The sequence below is a fragment of the Symphalangus syndactylus genome, chromosome 16, assembly GCF_028878055.3.
Source record: "Symphalangus syndactylus isolate Jambi chromosome 16, NHGRI_mSymSyn1-v2.1_pri, whole genome shotgun sequence".
Lineage (NCBI taxonomy): Eukaryota > Metazoa > Chordata > Mammalia > Primates > Hylobatidae > Symphalangus > Symphalangus syndactylus.
This window is the reverse complement of record NC_072438.2, coordinates 90,810,488-90,835,893: the sequence shown is the minus strand read 5'-3', so window position 1 is coordinate 90,835,893 and position 25,406 is coordinate 90,810,488. Positions and strand designations below refer to the sequence as shown.

The 25,406-nt window shown below is 37.8% G+C and overlaps 1 protein-coding gene across 3 annotated transcripts in view; it reads right to left on the bottom strand.

Annotated features, from left to right (window-relative positions):
- CTNND2 (catenin delta 2) overlaps nucleotides 1-25,406 on the bottom strand; it is a 936,154-nt gene that overhangs the window by 842,264 nt on the left and 68,484 nt on the right. The gene's annotated exons all lie outside the window — the stretch shown is intronic.

Genomic DNA, 25,406 nt, shown 5'->3' with positions numbered 1-25,406 from the left:
CACATGTGACTCATACAGCTCACGTTCTAAGGTTTTGCAGGCTGTCATTGTCTAGTGCTTTTCCACTGTGAGACAAGCTCACTTCCTATTCCACAAACTGTTTTTCTCACTGTTTCAAAGGGAGATCCTACGACCCATTGAATTCTATCTCACTCGTCTTATAATTCACTGTTCTGTCACCAGTGCCCATCCTCCCAGATATCAGGTCTGCAATATTGCAATACTTGAAATTTTTCTTTTTTTTCCACTCGTTTTTCTCCTCCAATCTAGTCAGTAAAAATCTTACTAACTTATGGCAACCTCCACTTTTTTAAACTCATTTTTGCTCCAACCAAGTGAGTAAAAAATCTTACCAAATTTTAGCCACTGGCCTCTGTTCTGAGGACTCATATGAGTTCTGTACTTCTATAAAGTCTTCACATTTTGGGGGGCAAGACTCTGACAGGGTCTTCTAGGCAGATGCACTTTTAAATAAAAGTCATGGTTTCTGTTTAACAATATATTACACATTAAAACAACCATGAGATACACTATATGACTATTAGAATGGCTAATACCTAAATAACCTGACAGTAACAGCTACTGTCAAGGATACAGCACAACAGGCCCTCTCATTCACTGCTGACGGGAATGCAAAATGGTATAGCCATTCTGGAAGACTGTTTGGCAGCTGCTTTAGTATACAACTAAATATAGCCTTACTATGTTATCCAGTCTTTATACTCCTAGGTATTTACCCAAATTATTTGAAAATATGTTGACACAAAAGCCTGCATGTGAATGTTTATAGTAGTTTTATTCATTACTGCCAAAACTGGAAGCAAACAAGATTGCCTTCAAAAGATGAATGGATAAATAAACTGGTATAGTCATATAATGGAAGATTATTCAGCCCTAAAAATAAATGAGCTATCAAGCCATGAAAAGACATGGCTTAAACCCACATTACTAACGCAAAGACAATTTGAAAAGGGTACATACCGATGATTCCAATTGTATGGTATTCTAGAATAGGAAAACTATAGAGATGGCAAAAAATAAAAATAAAAAGATGAGTGGTTACCAGGGGTTTGGAAGGAGGAGAAAAGGGTTGAAGAGGTGAAACACAGGGCAATTTTTAGGGCAGTGAAACTATTCTGCATGAAACTACTCATTTGTCAAAACCCATGGAACTTTACAACACAAAGAATGAAGCTTAATGTATGTACATTTTAAAAAACATTTAGGAGAGCAAGGAATCTGAGGATGAAATGCCAAATGTACAAAACAACCTCACTGAAGAAGGTGAGAAAAGAAATGGTGTTCTAAGTAACTTTGGAAATGAATGGCGATCTCAAGACTAAAGGGAAAATAATCATTTTAATCATTGTGATTTAATCAATGATGTTGTTTCCCATGGAAGTATGGATTAATGACTGTGATCTTGCTATACTTCTCTACTGTCACTGAACAATTAAGTAAAAGGATGGCATGTGGTTTGAGCCAGGTTTCTCATTTTTGGAGTAGGCAGATACATTTAAGCAAGAGGAGGAGAACAATGATCCAGGAGGTAACAGACTAGAGCTGGACACATCACTGTGAACTGATATATAGCTTTGTACAGATACAGATGGTTGAATATAGAAATATTCATAAGTAATATATATACTCAGGTTAGTATACACTCATATATTTATTTGCTATTCTCAGGTTAGTATGCACTCATATATTTATTTGCTATATCAACTGACAGTCTAAAAAGAAGGACACTCCACTAGCAACAAGCACATCTACCACCCTTGGCTTTTAATAGTATTCTTCAATAAAAGGAATCAGGGCTCCTAGAAGAAATGGCTGATCCTAGGACTAGATCAGGGACAGGTAAGATGAGTTCAGAGAACCTCATAGTGCCAGAAAATAAGGAAGTACAAATAAATGAATGAACAATGAATGAATGAATGAATGAATGGACTATGTCAAAGCCACACAGCAGCCCCTTTGAAGAAAGCTAGAATAATTGGAGCAACAAAATAAATATGGTAGCATTGGATCATAACATAAAGTATAAATATCCATGTGTCTATACTAATATAAAGGTTTGAATAAATAAGTAAATGGGGAGAAATGACAAATCTCCCATGCAGAATTCCACAAAACTCACATAGATCCACCAGCCTTAAAAAGTAGAGTATATTACTCCACACTCAAGTGGACGCTGTACATTGTGACTTCCTTCCAATTAGTAGAGTATAGAAAGCAGGAGATAGTAACTTTACAATGGAGAAATCTGACAAACACTGTCTCACCTAAGTGAGCAAGGTCAACGTCAATAATGGTCAGTCATGTCAACAGTGTGTACACTAACCCTATCAGACAGATTCCAGGAGAGGGACATCCTATAATACAACTGACCAATACTTCTCAAAACGATCAAAGTCATTAAAACAAGGAAAGTCTGAGAATCTTCCAGAGTCAAGAGGAGCCTAAGGACACATGATCCTAGAAGAGACAAAAAGACATTAGCTAAAACCTAGGAAAATTGGATTAAAGTGTGGAGTTTAGTTAATAACAATACAGCAGTACAATGTTGTAATTACAATAAACGTGACATAGTAATGTAAGATGTTCAAGATGTTCAGATGAGGGACAACTGGGAATGGGATATATGAGACTTTGTACTATCTTCTCAACTTTTCTGTAGATCTAAAACTGCACAAAAAATTATCTTAAAACGTATTTTAAAATGCATTATATATCTAACAATTTAAAGCAAATAAAATCAATAGCAACTAACGCTCACTGCCCATATGTCACTCTAAATACAGAATACTACAAGAACTTTAAAGTGATCAAAGATGTCATAGTATCTAATTTACATTTAATAAGGAGAATATATTCAATCAAAATTTGTTTGAAGATCTTTTGTCACTGCCATTCATTCATTTCCAGGGTTCATTTCCTGAGCCAGCCATCTACAAGCAATGTGCAGATCTAAAACATAATATGAGCAATGTAAAAACCTGGGTAAGTTCTTTAGCATTCTGGGTTTTGGTTGCCCCATCTAACACATCAGGGTTGTAACAGCACTTATGTGCACATTGGGGAAATCTAAAAAGTTAATATATATTTATATATATAACACTGAACAGGGTGCCTACAATAATGAACATAAATGTTAGCTATCATTATGATTATTTTGATGATCATGAATAATTGATCTCAAAAAAGATGAGCAGTAATTGCTCCCATAATTCCACTTTTATTAAGTAAAACCATGGGCAGGGTTGAGGATAGACAGTGCACTGCTAGTAGTAATTACATTTGAGTGGATGGATCATTGGTGATTCTTTTTCTTTATGTTTTGCTGTTATTCTCAAGTTGCTAATGGGTGTGTATTCAATTATAATAAAAATATATAAATTATAATAAAAATAAAAACAAAATAAACATTCTGCATCAATTTGCTACATGAGATGAATATTTATATTGCCCCTGCTTAAATTTTGTATTATTAAAATAATACATGCACATAGTTAACTGCTAAATAGTTCAGGAGGATTTCATATTGAAAAACAACTTGTTCCTTCATTTCCTTCCACACTTAATTCCTCTGGTACTGCTGGCAACTTTAATACTTTCCTATTTGTGTTTTTCCCCGTGGTTACTCCCATATCTCTAAATATTAGACTTATATAAAGAATGCTTGTTGTGTCCAATTAAACATTATCTTTTGACTTTAGACTACAATAAATGAGGATTCAGCTTGCTTAAACCATCCCCACTACCTTCTGCCTCCCAGATTTTGGTATGTGCATCGTAACTCTAAGTCCTTGTGTTGATTAGGTTTTTAATTTACGTGATATTCAAAGGGCTGTATGTCTTTTGCCCTTAGTGTTCCACAGCATTACATTAGCAAATGTGCTCCACACTCCCAATGTTATCGAGTTCAAAGGAACAGGTGTATTTAACACAGAGTTCAGAACTATGATCAACGTGGTAGAATTTATTGGCAATCTGGAAAAAATGTAGACTCATATCTAACACAACCTTAGAATTGTGAACTGTGTGATCATTACAGACTTAGGTTTTCAAAGCTCACTCTAAAACACTGTGTATTTCCTCTTAGAAGTTCACCATAGCCATGTACTAAGACACATGGACAGAGGCATAATGGTTCTGTCTGCACGTTCCCACAGGCCTACTTCACCAAAAGGAAATGCATGACATGGTTTCTTTCTGAACATATATTAAAACAGCCATCTTTTATTAACTGCTAAGCCTATAAATTAACTTATATTATTAATGATTATGTTTGAGTAGGTTATGTACTGTTCGTAACAGTGATTCTCACCCTCATTTTGTACTCCGTACAAAAGAAGTATAGGAAATATGATCTGTCATAATAGTGGCTCCCTACAATAGAACTTCTCATCAGATGGAGGGTACCACAAGACATATTAGAATTTGAATGGGATGGCATAAGCACTGAAGCCTCAAAATAAGTCCTACTTCTCTATCCAGAGAGATTCTGCTACAACTTCTAAAAGCATATGGCCACTTCCTTCCCTGTCCTCAACTGTACCACACCACATTAAACATCACAGATTTAAACCATAACGTGAAGACTTACAGTCATTGGACCATAACTAAACATACTTTATTCACTTACTGCCATATATTTAATGAACTCCCGCCACCTGGCAGATGACGGTGGAGGAGCTGAGAGCCCCTCCCTCAAGAGCACAGACAGAAACTGCTATGCTCACAGAGCTGACAGCCTAGAGTGGGGAACGGATATACAAACAGGCAATTACAACACAGAGCCATTAGGACAAGATCAATCATTACTTAAACTAACCCCAACTTTCTCTGGGGATTCTTTAATTTAGAATCAGATCTTCTCAGGGCTTTTCTGCAGCTCTCGGTCTACAAGCAGTTTCATGCCAACTGCTCTGAAGTGCTTTTCATAGCTGCCAGAAGTTGATTTATGTTACAGCTACATGGTTTCTATTTTAATATTTTCCCCTTCTAGTTGGTCTCACCCATCGCCTTGGATTCTCCTGCATCTGCTTTCTTTCTTCTACCACAGGCAGAAACTCTGATAAAAATATACATCACATTCACTAGAGACAGCAATGCAAACCAAACTTCCTACATTTTCCTAATCACAGTAATGTTTCTCTAAGCCTGTTTGTTCAGGACGCTACCGTTTTCTTAGTAAAAACAACATAGTGATTAAAAGTAAGTTTTATTGTATTTATTATCTGAAAAGATATTTAAAGTGGAAATGAAAATATTGACAACTACAGACAAAACATCCAAGATACTAAGAAAATTAACCTGAACTACTAATGGAACAAGTCCAGTTGGAATGGAAAGTTGTGAGAATTATCATCGCTGAGGCTGCATGGGGCTACTTCAATATGGGCATAATGGGAAGAAAATTCTTGGGATATAATTCCTTGGTAATGCTGCAGGTTGAGCATTGTGCAAAATTCTAAATGTACAAAATGTGAAAGCACAAATTTCTCCTTGTAATAAGGATGACAAATATGGATGTTTTCATAATCAGGTTTTAACTATTACTACCTTATTTTAGGCTTCTTAGGGGAACTGAATATCAGATTCTAGTTGAGATATTCATTTATTCTAGGATTCCACTGATTGCATCACTTTCAAAGTGATGTAAAGCTATACATAATATAACAGGATATAAAAGATGAATTTTGGAAGACTCTTACAGAGTTTTCAAGCTCCAAATTCTAAAAGCATATGCATGTAGCAAGAGATTGGTGGGATTCTAACTTAGTCATCTTTACCTAGAATATCTACCAGGAAAATTATTTTAAAAATCGAGACATGTTCATAATTTTATTACCTAACTCTGAATTTACTCACTGCCACAGGATAGCCATAAACCATGAATCTAACAAATGATCAACAAAGAGTAAGTCATGGTGGAAATTCATGTGTCATTGTCAAGGAGAGGAATAACTGAGTCAGGGTGGACCACAGGTCTCCAAATAGCAAATGGACTTCATCATCATCGCCAAATATTGATTTATCATCAGGCACAAACAAGGGAACAGGTAAAACTCTGTTCTATACCAAGACATAGAAATTGGTCACAGCTCATTGAACGGTCACAGTCTAGTAGAGGAGAACCAAAAAACAACTGTAAACACTGACTAGTCTCTTGTCAAACGCATGGTGCAGCCAGTGATGATTGAATGGGTACAAGGCATCTGGGAAGTCACTGGGGCCCTATTGTAAATAATTATTTTATCAGGAGAGAAGACTTGCAGCAGTTCTCAATGGAAGAGCAGATCTTAAGAAACAATCATGTCTATAAATGCTGGCCTTGAAAATCCCAGGCTAAACATATCAAAGAAACTATCAGTCCCTGAAGCAAACATACAGTACCTGACAATACCTTACTTTTTAATTATTCAGAAAACTATGTCCCCTGACAAATCTGACATCTTACATATAAGAACTTATATTTAAGACTATAAATGCCAACTTGAATGTGATATTAACATTAAATATTAGCATATACTATGCTATATTTTTATAGGAAAAATCCATATCTAGTATCTACTATAGTAGTTTTCAATGGTATTAATTTCCTAGCATTTGCTAAAGTTGACATCTGAGCTACCACGTTAAGTTAAATTGCTAAGATTATGACTTAAGCTTTCAAAGTAATTAACAATGCCTATGATACAGATCTGGAAAAGGAAGAAAGGGCTTCATGAAGGATAGTTGTAGAATTTGGGATGATATTCATAATTTTCCAAGGATTTACTATAGAAAATTACTTTTTAAGCTTAATCTTGAAAAGCAATTTGATAAATTATAAGAAACACTGAACCATTGCCTCAAGCAATGTTCTGAAAATTAAGTGTGCATTGCATCAAATGTTTAAATGTGGATTACTACTTTTTAACAAATGTTAATTGCTAAATTAAAAATGATCACATTTTGCTCTTACTATAAAAATTATTTGCAAGTATATCAATTGTGGCATGTCAGAAAAATCATTATCTTGAAAAACAACTTTGTTTCTAATGCTTATTATAAGGCATGATTGTAATTTGGAAAGCAATGCAATTACTGGCATGTGTACATGGGTGTATGTGTATACAGGTGTGCTACTGATTAAAATGAGAGGCAATATGCCTCTTAAATTAGCTAATTAAGTATTGTCATACTACTTTAAATTTGAGCTTAAAATCCTAGGGTAAGTTAGGCAACACCTGGTGTCGGCACTTAAGGGCCTATTTTTTTTTTGAAAGAGACTTTATGACATGCAACAGAGAAAATGGTACTTATATCTATTTCCATAATGTGATATTTTATATATATCATCTGAATTTTACTATAGTTTGTGCTATGAGTTAGACATACTTATTACACATTAAGCCATAAGAAGTCATCTTAAAAGTGAAATGTTTGTATTTAAAAACCACTACTCTACCTATATAAGATTTTATCTTCAGCCCACAAATATTCATTGAGTTTCCTAGGAACCAGTCACTCAGGGTCTGTGAAAGATACTGAGGAAACTGAGGCCTGATGGAATTGACTGCACTGCTAAGCTAAAATCTGACTCTGACTGTCCAACTCCAAAGACCAGGCTCTTTCTATAGCACCACCATACAGCTTAATGGAGAACTGGGCAGACAGAACGAAATACAGAGAATGTGGTTAAATACTGCTGCCTTGGGGACTTAAAACACCACCTCCCATGCTCTGTATAATGGGATAGTGAAACTTCATGGCCATTCTGATTTCCCTGATTGAGTGTGCATATATCTAACACAACTTACCCATTCCACATGAGATTTCTTTAAAGATTATCATGAAATAAGAAGGTGTATGAACATAAATAAATCCAATAGGCTAGTATAAATTCTCTTGGATAAGGCATGATATTGTAAAGGTGTCAAAAATTTCCATTTTGTGTATTTAAAATTTAGATCCATCCAATTCCAATTTGTTTAGACAGGGTGCAATTGATGCCCTAGTTTTTTATTACTCATTGCTTAAGTACTAGGAGTGAGTTAAGCTTCTGATCTATTTTCATTTTGATATTTAAGGATCAAGCAGAACAACTATACATGAAGTCGCCATTTCCATAATGGGAGATCAGCAACATCACAGGATACGGAATTCTATGGTTGCATTATAATGTCCAGCCTGGCAGCTCAGATTCTTTCTAGATACTAGATCTACAGGTAAGCTGTTTGTTCTTGAACAGCAGGAACTAGGCAATGTTTTAGAAGTGGCATCGCATGGCATCCAGAGAAGAATATGTAAATGCTTTATGATGTTTTTTAAAGACTTTTTAAAAATCATTATTAAAATGGCTATCCCCATAAACTTCAACTGCCACTGTAACACAAAAAAGGATACTGCCACTGTAACATAATAAAAACATGGTAATGTAGCCATCAAATATTTATTAACTTTCTACCAAATGGAAGCACTATTTCATTCAAGGTTCCAAATAGTCAAAACTCCCTGTCCTTATGAAGCTTACCTTTAAAAGGAGAGAAATAAACCATAAACACAAATAAATTAGTAAAACACAGATGTCCTGTTGTGCGGGGAATATCAAAGCAGAGACAGTGAATAGCAATTGCTGGGAGAGGTACTGCTTTTTCTTGCTTTTCTAGCTCTATTTTTATTCTTAAGATGAATTAGAACATTTTTAATTCTGTGAAAATCAGATTTTTGGCATAAGAGGTCAGTTTCAAAATAGATCCAAATGCCTTCTATTCTTTCATAACTGCAAGCCAGGAAATCATCCTACGGCTGACATAGCATGACCCCTATTTATCTTCTCATCCTCTTATTCCAAACTCTCCCCAGTAACAGACACTGTGGAGTTCTCCCAGCATCGATTCCTTTTCTATCCCATTTGTTAATGGCCTTGAGTTTTGCATCGAATTGCTTGGCCACCACACTGGGGCGGTGATGGGGAGGTATCCCAGGTCTAAACAAATCCAAGCAAGTTGTTGGATTTCAGGAAAATAACAGTAAAGCTGAGCACTTTCGTTTGATGATTAAAGAAAAAAGGTTCCTTTCTCCAAATAATATATTTGAAAATGTGAGATTCAAACATAGTAGCCTTTGTTTTCTGATAAGGGAAGACAGCCCACAATTAAGCTCACTCTTAGGAGAGGACACAGTGCTGGGAACCACACAAAAAAGTTACTGGAGCCCCCATCAAAGCACGACTGAAGCTCACAATGCCAGGACACGTTTCCATGTCAAACAAAAAATTCCCACCATTAATTCTGCGTTCTTGCCTGCTTTGTGTATCCAAAAGTAACCTGAACTATCACCCCCCACACACATACCACAGGCATATATATATACACCAAATACATACATACACCAAAATCTACTCATATAATCGGGTGTGTTTTAGAATCTTATTTGTACAGTCATGCACTGCATAAGGACATTTCAGTCAATAATGGACCGCATATATCAAAGTAGTCCCATAAGATTAGAATACCATATTTTTACTGTACCTTTGCTATGTTTAGATACACTAATACTTACCATCGTGTTATAAGTGTCTACAGTATTCAGTACAGTAGTATGCTGTACAGATTTGTAGCCTAGAAGCAATGGGCCATACAGGCTGTACCATCTACTTGCGTGTTAAGTACACTCCGCAATGTTTGCATAACGACGAAGTGCCTCATGATGCATTTCTCAGAATGTATCCCAGTCATTAAGCAGGGCAGGACTTACCACAGTCTTCCGGAACAAAGTGAAATAGCATAGCTGTGCCTCAGCCACCCGAATCTTGGAATGTTTTCACAGTCTGAACTGATCTCTGTTCATTTTTTTTCATTTCGGAAGCCTGAATAACAACTTCCCCCACCACTTGTTATGGAAATGTATCAAACCATTTCTGCTCCTAATTTGGTCTTGTACGAGCTGAAATGCATATCCAAATATCCTTAGCAACAGATATTTTTGGTGATACATATATCTCATTCTATGTCACATCAACTTTCTAGAAGAGTCCACATCTGTTTTAAAACAAACACTTTTTTTATTATCTATTTATTTATTTATTTAGAAATTTTTTGTAGATACAGGGTCTCGCTATGTTGCCTAGGCTGGGCGCAAACTCCTGGCCTCAAGCGATCCTTCGGCCTCAACCTCCCAAAGCACTGGGATTAAAGGCATGAGCCACCCCACTCAGCCTAGAACAAACAATTAAATCAGCATGCATGTAACTGACAAATGAACAAGACGTTAAAATGATGCTGTAATTTTCATGCTTTACCACACGGCACTGATGGGCACACTTTTAATACTGCAGGTAAATCCTGTAAGAATTTGCATAATCTATTACAACTACCATGAAATTACTAATAGAATGAGGCTATTATTTTAATTTAGATGCTTTTTTCTTTAATGCGTATTTACGTACCTGACATATATTTTCATCATCTATGTAATTACATTTATTACATTTACTTTATGTACCTATCATTTCTAGCATACGTCATTCTAACAATAATGAAAGCCAAATATTCGAAGTTCAATTAAGTTGTACCTAAAACATATTAAATCATGCCAATGTAGATTTTTTTACATGAATATAAAATGCATCTGCATTTTGAAATGGAATATATCTTTGTGTATCTACAGAGAGCAATCGTGAATCTCATATATAAAAGTGAAGGCGTCTTGACGTTACAGAACTTTGAGTCCCCAGTGGACAAATGTCTAATTGAAACGTGGTAGAGGACAGCAGCTCAAGCCCACATGGGTGGGATATCACTGATGGATGTATTAACACTGTAACAGACTGCTGCTTCAAAGAGTTCTATAACATGAAGGCAGACCTGTATAAAATTTACTTTAAAGTTTGCAAGAAATGGTGACAGCATATGTGCTGTCAAGGTTGGAGAGCTGCAAAGCACACATGGAAAAGGAAAGTGAGTGGCTCCCGGCCAGCTGAAAAAGGAAAGCCAGACGCAGAGAGCCACTATTGGTTAACGCGAAGCTACTTTCAATGATTTCCAAGCCGCAGTTTTTAATGCACAAATATCAAGGATCCTGCTAGGAATCCCTAGGTTTCACTCTGAATAGGACTCTGCAATGTTGCCTAAAGATAAAGAAAGCGTTCTCTACTTGACAAAATAAAATAAAACATCAAATGAAAGGATAGCAGAATAGCAACATATTTCTGGTTATGAGACTACAATATAGATTGTTGTATGTAAGATTTCTAAACAAGATAACTGAGTTCATATTTCCATTATCATGATCAACAAGAGCTAAGTTAGAATTGACCACAGCAGATTTAATAGGTTCATATTTTAGAAGTAAATGCAATTTAAATAACTTATTTTTAAGGTGTTATTTCATAAGATTCTCATTAGTGAGAATTTTGTGGATGCCAGAATCCTACTTGCTAAAGGAATTATATCTACAAATTATATCTAAACATACAAATCCCTACAAAATAGAAGTTCATTAAGAGACAACAGATATCACTAAGAAGTAATATATAGGCAGACATAGAAATTTTGTGAAAACTACCATGAATAAAATGAAAATGGAAAGGGAGTTTAATTAAAAAACCACAGAGAAATTGGAAGTTTCTGTACCAATGAATTAGAATTAACATTAAATGTTAATTAAAATCAACATTAATGTGGAATTTTCACCTATTTTACTTACTTAACATATGGAACTTGTAGAAAATACTGTCATAATTATGCCTACTTTTAGAATTATAACAATAGCAAAAACTTATGTGAAAGATGTCATTTAATAAAGTGTTTTAACCAATTGGCAGCTATTAATGAATTTTATCTTATAAAATCCTCAGGACACTCAAACTGTGTTTTATGATTTATGATTATGATCAGTTGTTCTCTAGGCTACATAAACAACATTAATGGATTATAATCCCAAGGGTTTTTTTTCTATATAATTCTATTAAGTAGTAACTACTACACACTGTTGCACAAAACCAGTGGTATTTCATGATATATCTCGTAAAATCAAGTATGCCATTGAAGTATCAGCGCTTGTGCCAGCAGTTTGTTAATACAACAGGATGAAGAGTAGGGGTCTTGTTGTGTAGGCATTTCAGCAAAGTCCCAAACAGGTTCACATTCTCAGGAGCACAGCTGAGAGCAGCGACCATCAGCCTCCCCCAAGACTTGCTAACAGGTGGGGGATTCAGACACCCCCAAGACTTGCTAGCAAGCGGTGGATCTGTTCCTTCTAACTTTGTGGGAGCAGAGAAAAGGCTCCTCCTCATCCTCTCATGTCACTGATAAAGTCTCCAAGATACCCACTGAGATACACGGGGGTGCCTGTGAGCAAGGAGACAGCATCTCCTTGTCCCTTTCCCAGCTGGGCTGCAGAGCCCATGAATGCACCCTGGTATCCAGCACAGCACGCAGTTGGAGCACACCTGTCAGAGCCTGGCAAGAGGCCCTGGTCCTGGGAGCCACTCATGCACCTGGGGGCTGGCACTTGCCTCCTGTCTGGAGAAACCTACAAACACATGCAGTGTGGAGCAGCCACCACGCGCAGGGCGAGGAGAGAGGATGCAAACAGATTAAGTAAGCTCCTTTCTTTGGTGAAATCAGTCAGTGAGTATAGAGTTCCCACTGGCTACCTGAACAACACAAAAGAGAACTGAGCTTGAACCTTTTCGGAGAGATCCTGTCCCCAAGGGCTACCTGCTGGGACAAGGAAACCACAGAAACAAGATGTGGTTGAGAGGTCTTCTGTGTCTTCTGTGCACAGGAACAGTTTGAGAGAGGCAGTCCCAAAGCTGTGTGACCATGCAAACAACAGGTATCAGGGTCTATGCAGAACCTCAGAAAAACACAAGAGAGGGGCCTCAATCAGCATCTGGGATGCCTGTGGTTGGCTGGTGTTAGTGTAACTGTTTTTCCCTACGGCCCTCTCCCTTGCTCCAGCACCAGAGAAGCCAAGTGGACAGCAGGTAGGGGAGGGACAGAGGGGAGAGAGGGGAGAGAGGAGAGATAGAGAGAGAGAGAGAGAGAGAGAGAGAGAGAGAAACTAGTGCTACAGCGAGCCAGAGCCAGCTGGGTCAGCATAGCACCAACACAACCCCATCCCCCACAGGTCAGGCCGATGGGAGGGAAGGAGAAAGGTAGCGAAGGGGGGAAGGGGAGGGGACAGCTTTGAGGGACAGTTGTGGTGGAAATTCTGAATCGGATGAGACTTAACACATAAAAGCCGTGCGGCTGTTAAAATCAGACTGTTTTTCTACGTGGAAGGGCATCTCCATGCTCTATCTCCACAGGTTACGGAGGGGATGGGACGCAAGTCCACTCACAAAGTGAGAAACCACAGTTCAGCTCAATCAGGGCTCAGAACTTATGTTGAACAGCAGCAGAAGCGTATTTTTAACACTTCAGGAAAACACGATTATAAAATAAGAAAATGAATGCTTGGGAAGAAGCACATAATCTGATTCGGAAATGGCAGATACAGACTCAATTACAACTCCAGGCAAAACAATTCCAGGAGAGTTTCAAAATGCCATGAAGTGAAGATATATATTATGAGGTGTATTTTGTTTTTTTTTTTCCCAGTTCTCCTCCATCCAATATCAAAGCCGCACATTATATTTCTTTTCAGAGCATAGAAGTGACATTCATTTGGTAGGTTCTATAACACATGCTTACTAATAAAACAGTGCGGAAATCAATTATTAATAACCTTGAAAAATTAGGAAGGAAGGAAGGATACACAGATGGAAAGAAGGACATTTATTATTAAAGAAGGACATTATCATAAGGGCTTTGACAATATGGTAATGACCATGAATTAATTCATTAACTAAATGCATCAACTCAAATAGCGGTGATACCTGTGTTGCAGCGTTTACATCACACAGCTCATGACTGGAGGATTTCCTTTGACCCAAGCAGCCTGGCTCATGTATATGCATTTTTTTCTTTTTTTCTCTTTTTTTTGTCCTCTCTGCCACCCAAGCTGGAGTGCAGCAATGTGATCTCAACTCACTGCAACCTCTGCCTCTTGGGTTCAAGCAATTCTCCTGCCTCAGCCTCCCAAGTAGCTGAAACTACAGGTGCCACCACCATGCCCAGCTAATTTATGTATACTTAGTAGAGACGGGGTTTCACCATGTTGGTCAGGCTGGTCTCGAACTCCTGACCTCGAGTGATCCACCCACCTTGGCATCCCAAAGTGCTGGGATTACAGGCGTCAGCCACCGCCCACGGCCCTGTATGTGCATTCTTAACCGATATGCCCTGTTGTATCCAAGTGGCAAGGAAATACTAGATTAAGCAAATTAAATAAGAGTACACCAAAGAGTCTACCTAAGAGAGCATATGTCACACATCCACCAGGAAAAGCTCCTCTGCCAGGTAACATGGAGCCCTCACTGTGAGGAACATGATCAACTCTGGTTTTGGATTATAGCGGGTTTCCTCTCCTCAGCAAAGAGTTGTGGCTGTGGAGGTGATGAGTGGAGGGAAGCAGGTACCATGTGTCCCAAAGACCTACTTGTTTTCCTTTTCAGAACCTGTTGAGAGGCTTATAAGTAGGCTTCACAGTTTTTTCTTTCCTCTTAGATTGCTAGTTCCTTGCAGGCAGGGGCTGTGCATTGCTCCTTGAAGATCTTAATTGAAACAGTATCTGTACAGTAGAAATTCAATAAATACTTCATTAATACTAAACCTGGCTTTGTAAATGAGACCGAAGGAGGTATATGGAATTCAGGCCATGCTGTAATCCCAGCACTTTGGGAGGCTGAGGCCGGCAGATCACTGGAAGTCAGGAGTTTGAGACCAGCCTGGCCAACGTGGTGAAACCCCGTTTCTACTAAAAATACAAAAATTAGCCAGGAGCGGCGGCGGAAGCCTGTAATCCCAGCTACTCGGGAGGCTGAGGCAGGAGAGTGACTTGAACTCATCGGTCTGTATCTCTACTGCTATGTTTTGGCGAGTTGGCATAAATCATGGCACAATAGTAATACCTTTGGTTGAGAAGAAGTTTGAGTGACACGGTAAAAACAATGAGCAGTGTATGCGTTTCAAATTCTTCAGAGCAATTTTAAGATAAAGAACTTTAGTGACTCCAACAATATATTCAAACAATACATGGTATGTGTAACAAATGAGTACTTTTATTGTGGTAGGCAGTCTCAAAAACAGTCCCCAATAATTTCCGCATCCTGGTATTCACGGTCTTCTCCTGAATAAACTCCCTCTAATCACACAACAACATTGATGGGATTATCACTACCGGAAATAAGTTATACAATATTGTGACTTCCATATTGATAGTAGTCCCTCTCTAGTGCTGTTTGACTTTCACACTTTGATAAAGTGAGCTGCCATATTGGAGAGACCAGCATGGCAAGGAAATGAAGGAGGCTCCTGACCAAAAGTCAGTTAGGATATAAAGACCCGAGTCCAACAATTTATGAGAAACTCAATGCTGCTAACAACCACTAGGTGAGAATGGAAGTGGATCCTTTCCTACACATGTTTTCAGATGAGACTGTAGATCTTGATTCTTGATTCAGGCCTTGTGAAAGATCGGGAAACAGAGAATCCATCTAAGCCATGTCCAGATTCCTTACATACAGAAACCATAAGGTAATAAATGTATGTCTCTACAGACCGCTAAGTTTCAGAGCATTTTTTTTATGTAACAATAGATAATTAAAATATTCAACTGCCTATGTTAAAATTACTCAATTATTATAACCATTGATAATTTACGTTTAACTCCAAATTCCTTGAATCCATATTCATTGCATACTTTTAATATTCATGTCAATAATTCAAATATATATTCAACAATAATGAGAATTATATTCAGAAGTAAAACAATGAATGAGGATTAAAGACCTGCACATGGGAAAGATTTCAAGTTCTGACACTTCATGTCTTCCAAAAGACTAATGAAAAGATGAAATTAAACAAAACCACTAATGATGCATGCAATTTTTTCCAGTTAATGAGTTTGTGGATTTGTGCTGGGTGTGCGTTGGGAGGATTACTACAGTCAATCATGAATTGTATTGACTCAAATTTGTACTCAAATATTTTCAAAGAAAATGTCTCAGTATTTATTTTTTAGCTTGTTTCTGAAAGTGTAACAGCCACTGTTACAAAAACACACTGGTGGCCAATCCAAATTGTTAATCACTGAGGATATTTTCATTGCTGAATAATGATAAAAACGTAAATATCAGTCATTATAAAACATTCAGATTTTTAGCTGTTATGCAGCTCATTTTCATTAGCCAAATTGATGGTATATGCTATACTTTTTTATATAATATTTTATAAGGCAATGTTCTCACATTAGTAAATTTAAGGGAAAGGTATTATTCATGCTATGTAAAAGGTTTCTAGGCCATTAGGTACCATGGTAATACCATATTGTACAGTAGTACTTTAAAAATCAAGTCTTGAGGAAATACGAATTTTATCCAGGGAAATGCTTATAATAAAAAGTATAATATAAAATGTGAAGCTCAGCTGGGCACAATGGCTCACACCTATAATCCCATCACTTTGGGAGGCTGAGGCAGGCAGATTACTTGAGGTCAGGAGTTTGAAACCAGTCTGGCCAACATGGTGAAACCCCGTCTCTACTAAAAATATAAAAATTAGCTGGGCATGGTGGCAGATGCCTGTAATTCCAGCTACTCGGGAGGTAGGGAAATTGCTTGAACCCGGGAGGTGGAGGTTGCCGTGAGTCGTGACTGCGCCACTGTACTCCAGTCTGGCAACAGAGTGTCTCAAAAAAAAAAAAGAAACAACAACAACAAAAAAAACCAAACATGGTGAAACAATTTAAATACTGATAAAAAAATGAAAACTTTTAAAAAATTATTAGATTTCTTGTTGACATGTCCCTCAGTATCCATCCAGGCTTAAAATAAGTGAGTTATACATAAATACCACATTGGCCAATAAGAATCCATTTCATAAACATCCATAGTATTACAGTCAAAAATTCAATCAACAAGTGTAAAACACGACCCTCTTCTCCACACCTTTGCTATAGAAAACAAAGGCATTAAAGGAGCGTCAGCAAATGTTTCACTTCAGGCCTGATGCAGGAGACAGCAGGGGCAATGGTAGAAGCAAAAAGTGTCCCTTCAGGAGGGAGATGGGGAGGAAATCTTCCAACTCACCTTGAGGAAGCAGGAAAATATCCACTGCTTTTGGGTAAAGGGTGGAAGCAAAAGCAATCTGCCTCTAATTGAAGGGAAATCTCTAGAGCTCTAAATGCCTCAGTGACACAAAGCAGAAGTCAGCTACTATTAGGAGAGGAACAGGAAACTCTCTCCTACCCAAGAAAAATCAGCAATGCCGAAGACGTCCTAAACCCTAGACCTAGGAGGACAGTTTCTGTAAGACTAAATCTAGACTTGGAGAATCCTGCTGGCACCCATCATGTCTAACACTGAATCATAAGCCACAACACTCTACCTCTGAGGAAGGACAAGAATGCAGAGAAAGACACCCCTCTGTGGAACGCATAGTCAGGTACTGTGTAAGAGAATAGGGTGACAGAAGCCTGAACAATTCTGTCACCCCAGAGTAGGGGAACAATAATAGCTGCAAGATAATCAGAGTGCATCACTCTACACATTTGAGCCTGTAGTGAACTGAGGATAATACTAGCTACCACAAAACCACAAAACCCAACCCAGCTAAACTACTGGATTATTGACTTATCCTCCAACACTAACAGACTCACGAAGATTCCCATTTCCAGAGGCATATAGTATTTACCTTCGATTTTGCTGTTCTTCTACAAACTCAAAAAGAAAAAAGACTACCAAGAAATAAAATAATAAATACTCAGATTCAGAAATGATGCAGGTATTGAAACTATCACATAGGAACTTTAAAAGAACTACAATTAATATAGAAGAGGTGGAAACAAGCATGAAGTGATGGGGATATAAGCAAAGAAATACAACTATAAGTAAAGAATGAAACACTTATGAAAAATGTGAAAATGAAAACACAATATCAGAGCTGAAAAGTACCTTATCAGACTTATCAGCACAAAAGAGCTGAAAAAAGGAACAGTGAATTTCAAGATAACTCAATACAGATTATCTTTAAAAAGAATTAACAAAATTAAACAGAGCATCCAAGAATTGCAGGACAGTATCAAGTCTAACCTATGGGTAATTGGACTCCCAGAAGAAGAGGAGAGAATGAGGCAGAAGAACTATGCGAAGAAATAATTCCTGAGAACTTCCAAAATAAATCAAGAAGAGACAACAAATCAGAGATGATCAGAGAACATTAAAGAAAATGAATAGTAATGAAAAATTCTATCATATTTAAGTTGCTTTTATCATTATTAATAATATTATTATTAATTTGCTTTTGCTGAAAATCAAAGATAAACTTATGCTGGCAGACAGAAAAAAAAGAGAAAGAAACATTACCTCCAGAGGATGAAAGCCAAGGATTAAACAGGCTTTTCCCCTGAAATTATGAAAGGCAAATAACAATGATGCAACACTTTAAAGGGCTGAAGGGAAAATTATGTCAACTAGGAATTCTATATCTAGTGGAAATAAAGTAAATCAACAATAAAAATAAATTAAAACTTTTTCAGGAAACAAATACTGAGCCATTGTCTTGCCAACAGACATGCGATGTAAGGCATAATAAGGGAAATTCTACAGAGCAAAAAATATGACGACAGGAGTAAATCGAGATATACACAAAGAAATGCAGACTAGTAGAAATAAAAAGTCAAGGTAAAGAAAAAAAGTTTTAAAATTTGTTAATCATTTAAAAAGATAACATTGACATAAGCAAAAATAACTAGTATTGTGGATTTTACAACATATATAGAAAAAAATCATAGTTCAGATTCTGAGAAAGACAAAACAAAATTATACTATTGTAACTTCCTTACAATATATAAGCTGCAGTGCAATATAATTTGCAGTAGACATAGTAAATTTTATATAAACCAAACACAGTAAATCCTATAACTACCAGGTAAAAATAAAAGAAAGAGCTAGACTAATATGTCAATAGTGGAGATAATGCAATACTTTAAAAGAAAACTCAATTAATCCAAAAGAATGGAGACACTGGGGGAAAATAAGAAACAGAGGGGGAAAATATAACACAATGATCAAAATGATTGATGTAAACCCAAAATACTATAATCACATGAAATGCACATGAATTAAATATCACCAAATAAAAGGCTGAGATTGTCATATTATATTTAAAAAGTGATATCCAATCTATATGGTCAACACAAAGTCAAATTTCAATATATTACAAAAAGATAAACTAAAAGTAAAATGACAGAAAATATCAAGTACCATTCAAAAGAAATCCAGAGTGGTTATATCAGACAAGACAGACTTCAAACTAAAAAACAATTATAATGAGTAATGATAGAGGAGTCAATTCATCAAGACATAAGAATCTAATCTACATATTCATGCAACACTATTCAAAATATGTAATATAAAAATGTATATAATTCAAAGAAGAAAAAGATAAAATCCATAATTATTGTTGGAGAATTCAATACTCCCCTCTCAATAGTTGATAAAAGCAGTAGGCAGAAAATTGGCCACAATGAAAGAACCCTACACAACTGTATCAATGAACATGATGTCACTGACATTAATAAAACATTCCACACAAAAATAGCAGAATAAATATTATTTAAAGGACACCTGGACATTGATAAAGATAGAGCATATTCAGTAAAATAAATCAAGTATCAATAAATTTACCAGAATTAAAATCCAACAAAATATTCCATCGAAACAAAATGAAATTAAGTTTGGAATTTACAACATACAGACATCTGAAATATCCCTAAATATATGAAAATCTAAAACTCAAGTGTAAATAATTCATGGGCTGTCAAAAAAGAAAGTCAAAGAGAGATTATAAAATATTTTTAAATTCAATAAAAACACAGCATATGTGGGACTCAGTTAAACTGTTGCAATGAACAAAATGTGCTGCATTAAATCCTTCTGTAATAAAGCCAGAAAGACTGCAAGTCAACAATCTAAATTTCTACCCTTACAAAAGAAGAAAAAAATCAAATAAGATGCAAAGTAACAATAATGAATAAAACAAAGATAGAAATCAATGAAGTTGAGAAAAGGAAAATAATAGAAACAAATCCATGAAATAGAAAAGCCTGTTCTCTGAAAACAATAAAATTGATACAGCATTAGACACATCAAGCAAGAAAAAGATAGAGAAAACATAAAATACTGAAGTCAGGGAAAAATAGAACATCACTACAAGAACTAAAGACATTAAAAGGAAAATAAGGAATTATTATTAACAATTTTATGCCAGTTATCTTTGGTAACATAGATAAAACCACAAACTCCTTGAGAGACACAAATATCTAAATCTCGCTCAAGGAGAATTACACAACAAGTATAACTTTCTCCCTCTCATAGAAGATGTAATTCATCGGCAAAATCCTTCACCCAAAGAAAACACACAATTTGCTTCAAAGGTGAATACTGCCAAATATTTTAAAAGAAATTACAGCAATTGTATATAAGATTTTGCAAAATATAGAAGAAACTGAATAGTTCTTAAATCATTTTATGGGGCTCTTTACTCTGATACCAAAATCTAGATATAATCATTGCCAGAACAGTACAGTCCAAAATTGTAAAGTCAGAAGAGCCAAGATGGCTGACTAGATGCAGCCAAGAAGGGCTTCTCCTACCAAGAGACCAGACCAGCAAGAAAATTGACAGACTCTGATATGGTTTGGCTGTATCGCCACCCAAATCTCATCTTGAATTCCCATATTTTGTGGGAGGGACCCAGTGGGATGTAATTAAACCATGCGGGCAGATCTTTCCTGTGCTGTTCCTGTGATAGTGAATAAGTCTCATAAGATCTGATGGTTTTAAAAAGGGGAGTTTCCCGGTCAGGTATGGTGGCTCATGCCTGTAATCCTAGCATTTCTGGAGGCCAAGGTGGGTGGATCACCTGAGGTCAGGAGTTCGAGACCAGCCTGGCCAACATAGTGAAACCCCATCTCTACTAAAAATACAAAAATAAGCTGGGCATGGTGGGAGGCACCTGTATTCCCAGCTACTTAGGAGGCTGAAGCAGGAGAACTGCTTGAACCTGGGAGGCAGAGGTTACAGTGAGTCAAGATCACGCCACTGGACTTGGACTCCAGCCCGGGCAACAAGAGTGAAACTCTGACTAAAAACAAATAAATAAATAGAAAAAGGAGGGTTTCCCACACAAGTTCTCTCTTTGACTGCTGTCACCTATGTAAGACATAAGTTGCTCTCCCTTGCCTTCTGCCATGATTGTGAGGCCTCCCCAGCCATGTGGAACTGTTAAGTCCATTAAACCTTTTTCTTGCATAAATTACCCAGTCTCACATACGTCTTTATCAGCAGTGTGAAAATGAACTAACACAGTAAATTGGTACCACAAGTGGGGTGCTGTGAAAATGTGGAAGTGACTTTGGAACTGGGAAACAGGCAGAGGTTGGAACAGTTTGAAGGGCTCATTAGGCAGTGAAATTGGGAAAGACTGGAACTTCCTAGAGACTTGTTGAATGGCTTTGCCCAAAATGCTGATAGTGATATAGACAATAAAGTCCAGGCTGAAGTGGTCTCAGATGGAGAGGAGGAACTTGTTGGGAACTGAAGCAAAGGTGACACTTGTTAGTTTTAGAAGAGACTGGTGGCATTTTGCCCCCGCCCTAGAGATTTGTGGAACTTTGAACTTGAGAGAGATGATTTAGAGTATCTGGCAGAAGAAACTTCTAAGCAGCAAAGCATTCAAGAGGTGACTTGGGTACTGTTAAAGGCATTCCGTTTTGAAAGAGAAACAGAGCATAAAAGTTTGAAAAACATGTAGCCTGACAATGCAAAAGAAAAATCCCATTTTCTGAGAAGAAATCCAAGCTGCTTGCAGAAATTTATATAAGTAACGAACAGCCGAATGTTATTTACCAAGACAATGAGGAAAATGTCTCCAGGGAATGCCAGAGGTCTCCTTGGCAACCAGCCCCTCCTATCACAGGCCAGGAGGCCTAGGAAGAAAAACGGGTTTTGTGGGCCAGGCCCGGGGTCCCCATGCTGTGTACAGCCTAAGGACTTGGTGCCCTGCGTCCCAGCCGCTCCAGTCATGGCTGAAAGGAGCCAACATAAAGCTCAGGCCATGGCTTCAGAGGATACAAGCCCCAAGTGTTGTCAGCTTCCATATGGTGTTAAGCCTGGCAGTGCACAGAAGTCAAGAATTGGGATTTGGGAACCTCCAACTAGATTTCAGATGATGTATAGAAATGCCTGGATGTCCAGGCAGCAGTTTGCTGCAGGGGCAGGGCTCTCATGGAGAATCTCTACTTGGGCAGTGCAGAAGGGAAATGTGGGGTCAGAGGCCCCATACAGAGTCCCTACTGAGGCACTGCCACGTGGAGCTGTGAGAAGAGGGCCACCATCCTCTAGACCCCGGAATGGTAAATCCACCGACAACTTGCACCACACAGCTCGAAAAGCTGCAGACACTCTAAGTAAGCCTGGGAAAGCAGCCAGGAGGGTGGCTGTACCCTGCAAAGCCACAGGTGCAGAGCTGCTCAAGACCATGAGAACCCACCTCTTGTATCAGCATGACCTGGATGTGAGACATGGAGTCAAAGGAGATCATTTTGGAGCTTTAACATTTGACTGCCCTGCTGGATTTCGGACTTGCATAGGGACTGTAGCCCCTTTGTTTTGACCAATTTCTCCCATTTGGAATGGCTGTACTTACCCAATGCCTGTACTAACACTGTATATAGGAAGTAACTAACTTGCATTTCATCTTACAGGCTCACAGGCAGAAGGGACCTGCCTTGCCTCAGATGAGACTTTGAACTGTGGACTTTTGACTTGATGCTGAAATGTGTTAAGACTCCAGGGGACTGTTGGGAAGGCATGATTGGTTTTGAAACGTGAGGACATGAGATTTGGGAGGGGCCAGGGGCAGAATGATATGGTTTGATTGTGTCACCACCCAACACTCATCTTGAATTCACATGTGTTCGGGGAGGGACCCCGTGGGAGGTAATTGAATCATGGGGGCAAGTCTTTCCCGTGCTGTTTTCAGGACAGTTAATAAGTCTCATGAGATCTGATGGTTTTTAAAAGGGGACTTTCCCTGTACAATCTCTCTCTTTGCCTGCTACCATCCATCTAAGATGGGACTTGTTCCTCCTTTCCATCTGCCATGTTTATTAGGCCTCACCAGCCATGTGGAACTGTAAGTCCATTAAATCTTTTTCTTGTATAAATTACCCAGTCTCGAGTATGTCTTCATCAGCAGCATGAAAACAGACTAGCACAGACTCCACGCAGATTTCCCAGAGGAAGGCACTGAGAGGCGAGAGGAAGCAGACCCTGGGCTGAAAATGGAGGAAGCTGGGAAGCCTGCAAGGAGCTGCGGAGCACCCGGACTCCTTACACACCTCCAACAACTCCTAGGGAAGGAGTGAGTTAAATAGACCTGATGTGGCCCACTCTTTCCGCAGACCTCTGGAATCTTCCAGGTAGAAAAATCTATTTTTAAAATACATACTTGCAAATGACAATTGAAAATTAAAACAACAATACCATTTATACCATCAAAGCATGAAACACATAGGGTTAAATGTAATAAAATATATTTGAAGTTTATTATGTGAAAATTATAAGACAATAATGCAAGAAATTCAAGGAGAGTGTGTGTTTGTGTGTGTGTGTTTATGTGTGTCTACTGGGTTGGAAGACCCAACATGGGTAAGTTGTAGATTCTCTCCAAACTGTTGATTTTGAAATTCAACACAATCCTAATAAAAATTCCGGCATATATTTATGTAGAAATTAACAAGTTGATACTATATTTTTGTGCCAAATTGAGGGAGCTAAAATAGTATTAACAAACAAACCAAAAAAAAGCTTGAAAAAGAATAACAAAGTTGGAGGACTTACACTGCCTCATTCAAGACCCAATATGAAGCTAGAGTAATCAAGACAGTATATCTTTTTGACATAAAAACAGACATATAAAATGAGGAGGAAAAAAGAGTTCAGAAACATTTCCCCCTCATAAATGGGGGCCACTGATTTTTGACAAATGTATTAATGTAATTCAGTGGAGATAGGAAAGTCTTCCTAACAACTGATGGTAAAACAACTAGACATATTTTTGTACATAAGCATAAAAATAACCTCATATCACTTCCAAAAACATCAAATCAATCACAGACCTAATGTAAAAGTTAATATGTCCAAGTTCTAGAAGACAATGCAAGAGTTAGGCAAAGATTTCACATATATGATGCAAAAGGGAGGTGTCAAAGAAAAAATATAAAAACAAAACTTCATTAAAATACAAAAGCTCTGGCCAGGCGCAGTGGCTCATGCCTGTAATCCCAGCACTTTGGGAGGCCAAGAAGGGTGGACCACGAGGTCAGGAGATCGAGACCATCCTGGCTAACACGGTGAAAACCCATCTCCACTAAAAAATACAAAAAATTAGCCAGGCGTGGTGGCGGGCGCCTGTAGTCCCAGCTACTTGGAGAGGCTGAGGCAGGAGAATGGCGTGAACCCGGCAGGCAGAGCTTGCAGTGAGCCGAGATCGCGCCACTGCAGTCCAGCCTGGGCGACAGAGTGAGACTCCGTCTCAAAAAAAAAAAAAAAAGAAAACATATGACTAAAGAACATTTAAAAGTGGATAGAGCTGGGTACAGTGGCTCCTGCCTGTAATCATAGCCCCCTGGGAGTCCAGAGCAGGAGGATCATTTGAGTCTGAGAATTTGAGCAGCCTGGCCAACATGGCAAAATCCCGTCTCTACAAAAAATACAAAAATTAGCCAGGCATGCTGGCACGTGTCTGTAGTTCCAGCTACTCAGGAGGCTGAGATGGGAGGATCACCTAAGCCTGGGGGGTGCAGGCTGCGGTAAGCCATGATCACACCACTGTATTCCAGCCTGGGCAACAGACTGCAACTATCTCCAAGAATAAAAATAAAGTGGATGAATGAGGAAAGGAAGAAAACAATTTTTTTATACTGCTGGATTTGATTTTATCATTTTTGAGGATTTCTGCATCTATATTAATGAGGAATATTGGCCTGTAGCTTTATTTTCTTCTATTGTTTTTGTCTGAGTTGGTATCACGGTAATGTGGCCTCATAAAATGAGTTGGGAAATATTTCCTTCCTTCTGTTTTCTGCACAAAAGCATACACTATGCAGGATTGTTGTTATTTCATCTTTAAATATTTTGTAGAATTCACTTCACCGGGAAACCATCTAGGCCTTTCCTTCTTTTTATCTTTTCTGGAAGGTTTTAAATTATGAGTTCAATTTCCTTAATAGCTGTAGAA